The following is a 10,082-nucleotide window of genomic DNA, read 5'->3' as shown; positions in this document are numbered from 1 at the left end:
TGCAATCAGAAATCATAGGAAAAGCTTAAGTCTAAAGAGGGAGTTTAAGTTTTGGCTGTTACATTTTTTCTCAGTACAACCCTATCCATCAAATTGTACTGAAAATAATTTGTGTTTGCTGGGAACATCCAAAGGATCCTAGGTTGGACTTTGAGATGCACCAATTGCGCCTTTGGTGACCAACTCATTTCATCCAATTAATTATACCCAAACCAAAGGACAAATTTAAGGTTTAGAGTTCACTGCTTGTGCTATTGTTGCGTGTAGTAATGTTAAATAGAGACGGATATTGATCTTTCAGTGGTGTCGACTGTCGACCCAACCCACCTGCTCTTCAGAGAATTTGAGAGCCACTATATTTTTTTTGGAATAAAAGTTCTTAGCCCCAGGCATTGATCTTGACATTCATAGCGTTGTGAAAATCTCAGTTTTCATTGAATCTGTACTATTTTTCATCCCTTTAAGCTAAAATTAAAAACAGTACTTCTGATGAGTTTTTGCCAAACACATCTTCATTTTTATGAGCTTAAAAAGGTTACTTGCTAAGTAAAAACAATTATTTTGAGTGTGTAAATCTTATACCGGCAATCCTCTCTGCTAAAACAATTAGTCTGAAGGCCAGCATGTGCATTGTTGGGCTACTTTCAGAATTGATGAGGTAATGGACAGGCGGCATTCCATATTTTGGCCATCTAGCTCGGTCTCCTTTGATCTCAAGCAGGTGTGCCTAGTCAGTGTGTCTGAGTGAGTGTGTGGCTCCAAGCCATGATCCTATACCTGTCAATGAGGCACTCAGCAGAAGATCACCCGTCACTGTCAGTGTCTGTCCACCTCCTCTCCTGTCTCCTCCCTCCCATGTCCCGTTGTTGGTAGTGGTATCTCCTCTCCTGCCTCCTCCCTCCCACTGTTGGTAGTGATAGCAGTAGCAGTAGCACTGGACTGATTGACTTTGGCAGGCTCATCCATTGATATTCCACGGTTGTACGACGCCGATGATAAGCTAGCATTCTTAATCTCTGACCGCAATGCAATGCAATTCAGGTTTTGCATGGTTTACCTACACTACATACACATCTGGTTGGTTGCATTCAGTTTCAAACACCAGGGGCAGCATCTTCAGATCAGAAGAAGGAAAAGGACCCTCTGAATGCAAAAATCTTCAGAAGGCACCATCAAGCTTGCCGCGCGATGCAAATCTTTCTGCTGTGCGCATGAACATCCATTTCATTCATTTCCTCATCAAAAGAAGAAAACAACACATCTCTGGAAAGAATACCCTCTCATTTATTTCGATTCGTTTGCCAGAGGATTAATCCTTAACCAAACGCAAAAACTGGAAAGAACAGAACAAGTGATTCTTAAAGGCAAATCGACTCCTTTTGCTGTCTGCCTGACATTGATCGGCCATGGGCAGTCAATTCTTCCCCACCGCCGCCACCACCACCACCGCCACCGCCGGCGGACAAGGTTTGTCCGGCGAAACGGCCGCCCAGAACTCGTCGTCCTGCTCCAGCAGCGCCATGTGCTCCGGCGTCAGCACCACCTCGGCGTCGATGCTGCCGCCGCCCTCCCGGCCCGGGTACAGCGACGCCTTCCCGTCGAACTTGTTGGCCCTGCCGCTGCGCGGCGCCAGCGGCGGCTCCCAGCCGAAGTCGCAGCCGTACATGTCGAACCGCGGCGAGCTGCCCATCATGACGCCGTTGGGGTCGAAGTACCTGAGCGTGTACACGACGGGCTTGGTCATCCACGCCTGCCACGCGCGCCCGGATGTCGGCGTCCGTGTGCGCCGCCACCGCGCGCCCCACGGCCGCCGTCGCCCATCCGTGGCCGCGCGCCAGCACATCCCCCGCGGTCACCGCCTCCGTGGAGATGGCGTAGATGGTGTTGCCGAAGTACTCGGCCGGCAGCTGCGGGCGAAGGCGCGTGCGGTTGTTCATGGCGGCGCGGCATACGGTGGACTGGTCCGGCGCCATGCGCCGCGCGCGGGTGAAGCAGCGCCACACCAGGAGGGACAGCGCCTTGGGCAAGTTCGCTTAAACTCATCAGGCCGGCCTTATCGGTTAATCTACAGGTATTTTTCTCTAAAAAAAAACAGTTTCAATCGGCTTTTTAGCTGGCTTTAATACCAGCCGAACAGGTTTCGACGGTCGCGCCGGTTGCATCACCAGCCGCCGGGAGCTCCCACCACGCCCGATCCTTGCCCAACGGTCAATTGGGCCCTTAGATCCTCGCCCTGATCGGGGCGTCCTAACCGCTTCATGGTTGATGGGCCCTTGTCTCATAGCATGATAAAAAGGGAGGTGGGGGCCGAGGCACAAAGTACGAGGTTGACCTGAGCCGCCATAACCCACCTACAGAGAAACCCTAACCCGATCTAAAGAGAACGTGCTGCCAGCGACGGGAAGCCGCCACCGACTTCACCGTCGCCTCTACATCACCACCGCTGCGTCGGACTTCACCGTCCTCACAGCATCACCGACATCGCCATGGACGGCTCCAGCCCCACCCCCAAACCCTCCGATGCCCGGTGACAGTTCACCTCTCATCCTTCCCTCTCTGTCTCTCTATAGTTCTATATGTACTAAGATGCACTACATCTTTTATCCCGAATAGAACCATTCTCTTGGCTAAATCTATGCTCTTAATGATCCTATAAATATAACAATGGTACCAGAGAAATGTTTAAGTATAGATCTAGTCTTTAGGGTAGAAAGCAAGAAGCTTTTAGAAGGAGGTGATTAAGATGAACCCTAAGAATCCCCGCATACGAAACCCTAACCCTAGAAAACCAAGGACGAAAAGGGGAGGACCTACCAGGGCTTCTCCACCACCATCGCACCGCTGCTGCGCAGGAAGAAAACCCGACGCCGCACGGGTAGCCGAGCCACCGACGTGCGGGCTCAGAATCCAGGGCGCAGCCACAAGGCCGCTCGACGGCGACGCGCTCAGCCTCGGGCGAGCGCGGGCACCGGTGAGGGCCCCCACAACGACGCCGCCACCTTCCTTTTCTCTAGCTGCCATGGGCTGCCATCGCATCATGGTCGTTTTTGACTGCGGCGCTGAGGAAGAGAAGGGGAAAGGGAAGAGAAAGGAAGAGGAGGAAGGGAGCCGGACTTGCTCCGGTGGCTGCCTTCCTCACCGACATTGACGGCCACCATGGCCGCCGTTGCTGACGCCTGTGCGGTGCAAGAGAGAGGACACGACGTGAGAGAGAGAGAAGGGAGAGGAAGAAATGCGATTAGGGTTTCGGGAGACGTCGGCGCCGCGGGGTTTTGTTCCGCCGTGATCAACGCCCCGCCGTCGGATTCGAGATCAACGGCCAACGCTCGCTGGACCGGCAGCTGGCCCAGGCGGAGTGGTGCGGGGCGTGCGTGATGGGCCGAATTCCTGGCCTAGGCCCAGGTTGCTCGCTGGACCGGCAGTTGGCCCAGGCGCTATGATGCTGGGCCGCGTGCTGTTTTTCCATAGGCCGGGCCAAATAAACAGTTGCTAATGTTTTAAGTTTTTATTTATTTTCAGAAGCAGTTTTGACAATTTTCAGAAGCAAAATTTGATGAATTTTGTCAAGTTTTAAATCTCTAGTCAAAATTTGAACCATCTGGATAATTTTTTCAGAGAGTAGATGAGTAAAGTAAAATGCTTCTAAAAAGTAGATAAAGAATTTCTCATATTTCCACTGCAAAGTTTAATGTTTATTATCTTCCAATTAAATTCGAACCAACGGAAGAATTTAATTTAAAGAGGGGTTATATTTAGAAAATTATAATTATGTTGATCCTCTAATTAAATTGGAACAAACAGGAAAATCTAATTAGAGTAGTCCATTTTTGTTTATGTAAGATTATGGTATTGTTATTTTCTGATCAACGTTGATGATGACAATATTATAATAAATTTTAAGTTTGAGGTTTAAATCTCTGATAGATTTCACACCAACATGGTCAATTTTTTAGAGAGTAGATAAGGACCAAGAAATGCTCCTGAAACTAATATAATGTATTTTATTAACATGTTTCCATTGCAATGAAGTTGATAATCTTCCTAATTAAATTCGAACCAATGTGAAGAATTTAATTTTGAAGAGTAGTTATATGCATTTCATTTAATTTTTGAGTTTTATGCATTAATTCTATTTTCTGCCCAACGGTGATGTAGAATTGATGCAGAAGCATATTGTATGTTTTATTTTTAACAGACTAGATCACTCGGCTGCATGCCAATGGGCTGCAATGCTGGGGTATGTGAATGAAAAGGCTTGAGTCAAGCCAGTTCAGGACTAATTTTTTGTTAGTTTACTAATTTTCTGATTAAATTAAAATCAACGGAAAGATTTAATTCGGAAAATGAAGCATAAGTGAATGTTTTAGTCGTTATGACTAAGTTTTCGTATAGATGTATCCCGTATGGAAAGAAGTTTTGACATAGTACTTATGCTAGTCAATCCTACATGTTGGGACAAGTTTTGTGATGATTCACATGTTTTGTATCCCGCATAGCGAGAGAAGTTTGGATAGCTCTTAGGCTATCCTAGTATTGACCATGGCATAATAGAAATGCATCGTCATGGTCAATACTAACCAAAGGATAAGAAAAGATGCAAGCGTGATTGCAAAAGTACTACTAATGAAAGACCTTGTTGAGTTTTTAAAGTGAATTAAGGAAAGTGTACTCCTAAATCGATCAAGAAATAACTTTATTTACATGACACAATCATGTGAATGAAGTAAGTTATAAGTGTCTCCTCGTTTATAGGCTTTCTGAATAGTTATCGAAATTATGGCAGTAAAGTTCATGCCCTATTTTGAGGGGGAGAATATGAAGATCAATCTAAGAAAGATACTCTTCATTAAGAGTGAGATAAAGATTAATTAAGATGAATGTGACCATTCGAAGGAGTACAACGGTTACAACAATGATACCCCTAAGCAGAGAAATAGCTAAATTCCTAGGAACTTTTAAAGTTCCGACAGGAAAATAACGTAGTCAGTCTCAAAGATGTTAAGGTGATGCTTAAAGCGCCATATGAGAGTTTAACGGATTAAACCCAAAATAAGATATTTGAAGATACATTATCTTTAGAAAAGATGGAAAGATCTGGAGGAACATGGTATGTAGAGGTTTGTAGAGACCTAAGACTTGAAGAGAAGCGGGACTACATGTCCACTTCAGTGATTTCAAACAATGAATTTCTTAATACCTATTGATGTTGTATGACTTATACAACACCTGTTGTTGGCTCTTCGTAGAAGATGAATAATATAAACAAGGATCTTGTGATACATGAGCCTGTAGAACCAATTGCCTCTTGGCAATGAAGGGCAACAACAGCCCCATATGAAAGTGCCAGTAGCTGAGGCCCTAGAAGGTCTCAAAGAATTAGTAAACCAGTTTTCTGATGACTATGAAGTTTATGTTAGTAAAGAAATTCAGATAGGAGGATGATCCCACCTCATTTGAAGAAGCCATGAGAAGCGTTTACTCGTTTAAATAGCAAGAAGCTATGGAAGCTAAAATGTATTCGATGTGACTCCAAAGGGAATGTAGAAAGATATGAAGTTGAAATGTATTCGATGAGTACCAACGATGTTTGAGAGCTTAGAAGTAATTCCTAATGGAGCCAAAACAGTAGGTTGTTAATAGGGTCTACAAGATAAATTGTTACTCCAAAGGGAATGTAGAAAGATATAAAGCACGACTTATAGCAATATGCTTTATGCAAAGAGAATGAAAAGATTACAATGAGAAGTTTTCTCTCTAGTCTCATGCTAGGACTCTTTTAGAATCATAATGGTGTTCATGGCATATTATGATTTAGAAATACATCAGATGGATGTAAGGACAACATTCCTAAATGGGGATTTATATGAAAACATTTACATGGCATAACCCAAAAGGTTTTTGTCATGGAAGAAAAGAACATATAGGCATGCCGCCTATAGAAATCCATTTATGGGTCAAAACTAAGTCTCTATACAGTAGTATTTGAAGTTGATGAAACAATGAATAAGAAAGTTTGGGTTTTAAAGAAAATGAGAAGGACAATAGCGTTCATATGAAGTTCAAGAAAGGAAAATTCATTTTTCACATCCTATGAATAGATGACATTCTACTCACTAGTAGTGATGTTAATATGTCATTGGAGAAGAAGTTTTGTCCCTAAGTTTCAATGTGAATGATCTTGGTGAAGCGTCATTGGTTCTAGGAATCGAAATTCACCTGAGATAGAAGAAAAATGGGGTATTAGGACTATCGCAAAGGCATACTTAGAAAAGATTCTAAAGAAGTAAAGTATGCATGCGAGTAAACCTACGCCTGCTCCTATAGTCGAGGGTAATAGATTTGAGAACTCTAAGTGTTCCAGGAACTAATATGAGATCGATCAAATGAACATGGTTCCATATACTTCAGCTGTTGGAAGCTTGATGAGTGTACAAGTACAAGTAAGAACTTACCCTGACGTAGTTTATGTATCTGAGATATTTTGGCAGAAGTTCAGTTTAGATATAGATCACTGGAATTGAGTTGAGAATGTCTTGCAATTTTGCAAAGTATCATAGGCCTCATGCTGAGTAAGAAAGAATAAGTACTCTCAAATAGTTGAGGGTACAAAAGTTAAGTCCTAGCGAGATGTGTAGTGAAATCCACAGCTAGTTGCTAACACTGCCAGTTAGAGTATTATTGTAGAAAAGCTCTAAAGAAACAGTTGTGGTGTTATCAGTGATGCATACCATGGTATAGCTTGACATGAGGCTTAAAGAACAGGCAAAAGGAGGTTAAGAGAATTTGTACCCGGATTTAATAATGGTAGACAACTAGTAATAACCTATTTAAAGTAAGTTAACTCCTAAGGACAACAAGTCAAGTGTGCTGCCAAACACATTGACTACTAAGGTATATGTTGTAAAGGAGAAAATCCAGAATCATTTTGAAAGCATTGAGCACATAAGTACCGAGTAAGTACTTGCTGGATCCGCTTACCAAAGGCTAACCACCTAGTGCGTTCAGAGAACACACTAGTTCAACATAGGGTTTATGTGAAAGCCTATGATTTCTAGATACTAAGGGCCTAAGTTGAGTATTTGTTTCAAAACAAAAAGGTGCATTATAGCTGTTAAGTCTAATGGCAACTAACCGTGACGATGAGGCACGCTCTATGCACTAATCTGTGATGGAATGGGAATAAGATAAAGTAAGTTAAGTTTAAGTCATAAGGTGAGATCAAGTAGGAGAATGTTAGTTTGATCTCCACCAATTGGCCCAATAGCCTATTTGGGCGCTTGGATCCATGCCCTGATCGGGGGACGGCCAACCGCTCCATGGTTGGTGGCCCCTCGTCGCACAATCACGATAAAAGGAAGGTGGGGGCTGGGGCACAAAGTACAAGGTTGACCTGAGCTGTCCGTAACCCACCTATAGAGAAACCCTAACTCGATCTAAAGAGAACGTGCTGCCAGCGACGGGAAAGCCGCCACTGACTTCACCATCGCCTCTGCATCGCCACCAGCTATGCCTGGACTTCACCGCCCTCACAACATCACCGACATCACCATGGACGGCTCTAGCTCCACCGCCAAACCCTCCAATGCCCGGATGACGTCTCACCTCTCACCCTTCCCTCTCTGTCTCTCTATAGTTCTATATATACTAAGATGCACTACATCTTTTATCCCGAATAGAACCATTCTGCCGTCTAGATCTATGCTCTTAATGATCCTATAAATATAACATGAGCTTCTTCGGGGACTCCGCCAAGAAGTGCAGCATCTACTAGTGCAGCGGCGTGGGGACAACCTCTTGATGAGCCCCGTGAGGTCTAGGTACGGGAGCACGACCGACGGCGGTGGCGTCAGCCCATCGGGCGACTAGCACTCCAACAAGGGTGGAGGGGAGACAGAGAGGCTGCCGCATGTGGTGCCCGCCTAGGCGTTGAGGAAGTCCTAGAAGGTAGTGCCATCGAAGAGCACGTGGTTGTAGATGAAGGCGTGGAAGACACCGTCGGTGAGGTCGGTGACCTAGACGACGAAGAGGGGTAGGTGGTGTCCATCATGGTTGACGACGCCGTCGAGGAGGAAGAAAGAACGCATGAGGCACATGACGTCGGCGTCGGGAGGGATGACGTCGGCGATGGAGACGCCATCGGCGATGGCGTGGATGATGTCGGCTCCCTGGCCATCGTAGTCGATGGAGATGGAGCAGCCGACGACGTTCCCGTCGACGTCGTGGTGCTGGTCCATGGCGAAGCGGCCAACGATGGGGTAGTAGGCGATGAGCGCCTAGGCGAGCGTGGCCTCGAGGTGGTCGAGGAGACGGTTGGTGGGGAATGGCGGTCGGGCGTAGAGGAGGCCCTTCTGTATGTAGTTGGCGGAGAGCATGAAGACGTCCCAGGTGGTGAGCGGGACTCGGCAGCGTGGGCGGGGCGATGACGTGACGGTGCGCCTAGACAGCACGCAGAGCGGCGATGGGGATGGCATGGCGGCTGGAGCTGTTGTGGACTGTGGATTTGGCATTCGGGGGATTGGATTGCCTGATGTTGATGGATCCTACATCACAATGGCAGAATACTATGGGTCGCGCTCGAGGGCTGGCTAGGCTTCCCGGTGTTTGGTTGCCTATGTAACTGCTAAGCCAGGCTCTAGAAAGCCAAAAGAAGGGTTCCGAGCTGGCTTGCTAGAAACGCCAGAGGGATTGGCTAGTAGACATGCGCGTTCATTCATTCACCCCCATCGACGCTCGTCTCCCGCGCGACTCCACCGCCTCTTCCGCGCTGCGGCTCCACCGGTGCTCATCACCGCCGCGAGCTTCCACCGAGACCCGTGCGTGCTCCGCCGGAGCCTCCGCGCGACGTCCATCGGGACCTACGCGTGCTCCGCCGAGACCAAGCACGAGCTCCACTAAGTCCGAGACCCACCTCGCTGCTCCTCCGAGCCTCCGCACGTGCTACTTCTAGAACCAGCACGAGCCCCATCGGGAGTCTACGCGTTCTCCGTCGGGAACTGCATGGACCCTCCGTGCTCGCACCCACCGGGAACCGCAGGGCGCAGATCAAAAGCCACCACAGTGAGGCGGACCGATTCCCCCCGATATGTTTCACGTCGCGTCTACCAGGGACGTCACACCCGTCGGAGTCAGAAGAGAGATGGACGCGTTCTACTCAACCTCCTCCTCATTGGCGTCGTACGATGCGGCGGCTAGGGCTACGACTCGACCTCTTCTTATTTTCTTTAAAACCCAAACTTTCTTATCATTGTTTCATCAACTTCAAATACTACTATATAAATGGATTTTTATAGGTGGCATCCCATATGTTCTTTTCTTCCATGACAAAAACCTTTTGGGTTATGCCATGTAAACGTTTTCATATAAATCCTTGTTTAGGAATGTTGTCCTTACATCCATCTGATGTATTTCTAAATCATAATGTGCCATGAACACGATTATGATTCTAAAAGAGTCCTGGCATGAGACTAGAGAGAAAACTCTCATTGTAATCTTTTCATTCTCTTTGCATAAAGCATATTGCTATAAGTTGTGCTTTATATCTTTCCACATTCCCTTTGGAGTAACAATTTGTCTTGTAGACCCATTAACTGAAAGGTCCTAGTATGGCTAGAGGGGGGGTGAATAGCCTATTTAAAAATCTACAAATCAACTAGAGCAATTTGATTAGTATGACAAATAGCGTAATATAAACTTGCTCTAGCTCTACAAGGGTTGCAAGCCACCTATCCAATAATTCTAGTTGCAATGATTACTTAGGCACACAAACTTGCTATTCTTAAGAGCTCAACTAGATGAATGTAAACAACAAGGCAAGCTCTCAATTCTAATTACTCTAAAGAGCTTGTATCAATTAGTTTGCAAGAATGTAATCAAGTAAGTAGGGTGATTGTACCGCCGTGTAGGGGATGAACCAATCACAAGATGAAGATCAAACCATTCACCGGGAGAATGCAAATGACAAGAGACAATCGATTTTCTCCCGAGGTTCACGTGCTTGCCAACACGCTATGTCCCCGTTGTGTCGACCAATACTTGGTGGTTCGACGGCTAAGAGGTGTTTCACAAACCTCGTCTACACGATA

The 10,082-nt window shown here is 46.1% G+C and overlaps 1 pseudogene; it reads right to left on the bottom strand.

Moving 5' to 3' along the window:
• Positions 1-1,228: 1,228 nt before the first annotated feature.
• Positions 1,229-8,471, bottom strand: LOC136525339 (uncharacterized acetyltransferase At3g50280-like; annotated as a pseudogene).
• Positions 8,472-10,082: the final 1,611 nt, after the last annotated feature.

Source organism: Miscanthus floridulus, chromosome 19 (assembly GCF_019320115.1).
Source record: "Miscanthus floridulus cultivar M001 chromosome 19, ASM1932011v1, whole genome shotgun sequence".
Lineage (NCBI taxonomy): Eukaryota > Viridiplantae > Streptophyta > Magnoliopsida > Poales > Poaceae > Miscanthus > Miscanthus floridulus.
The sequence above is the reverse complement of the archived record's forward strand: the minus strand, read 5'-3'. Positions and strand labels throughout refer to the sequence as shown.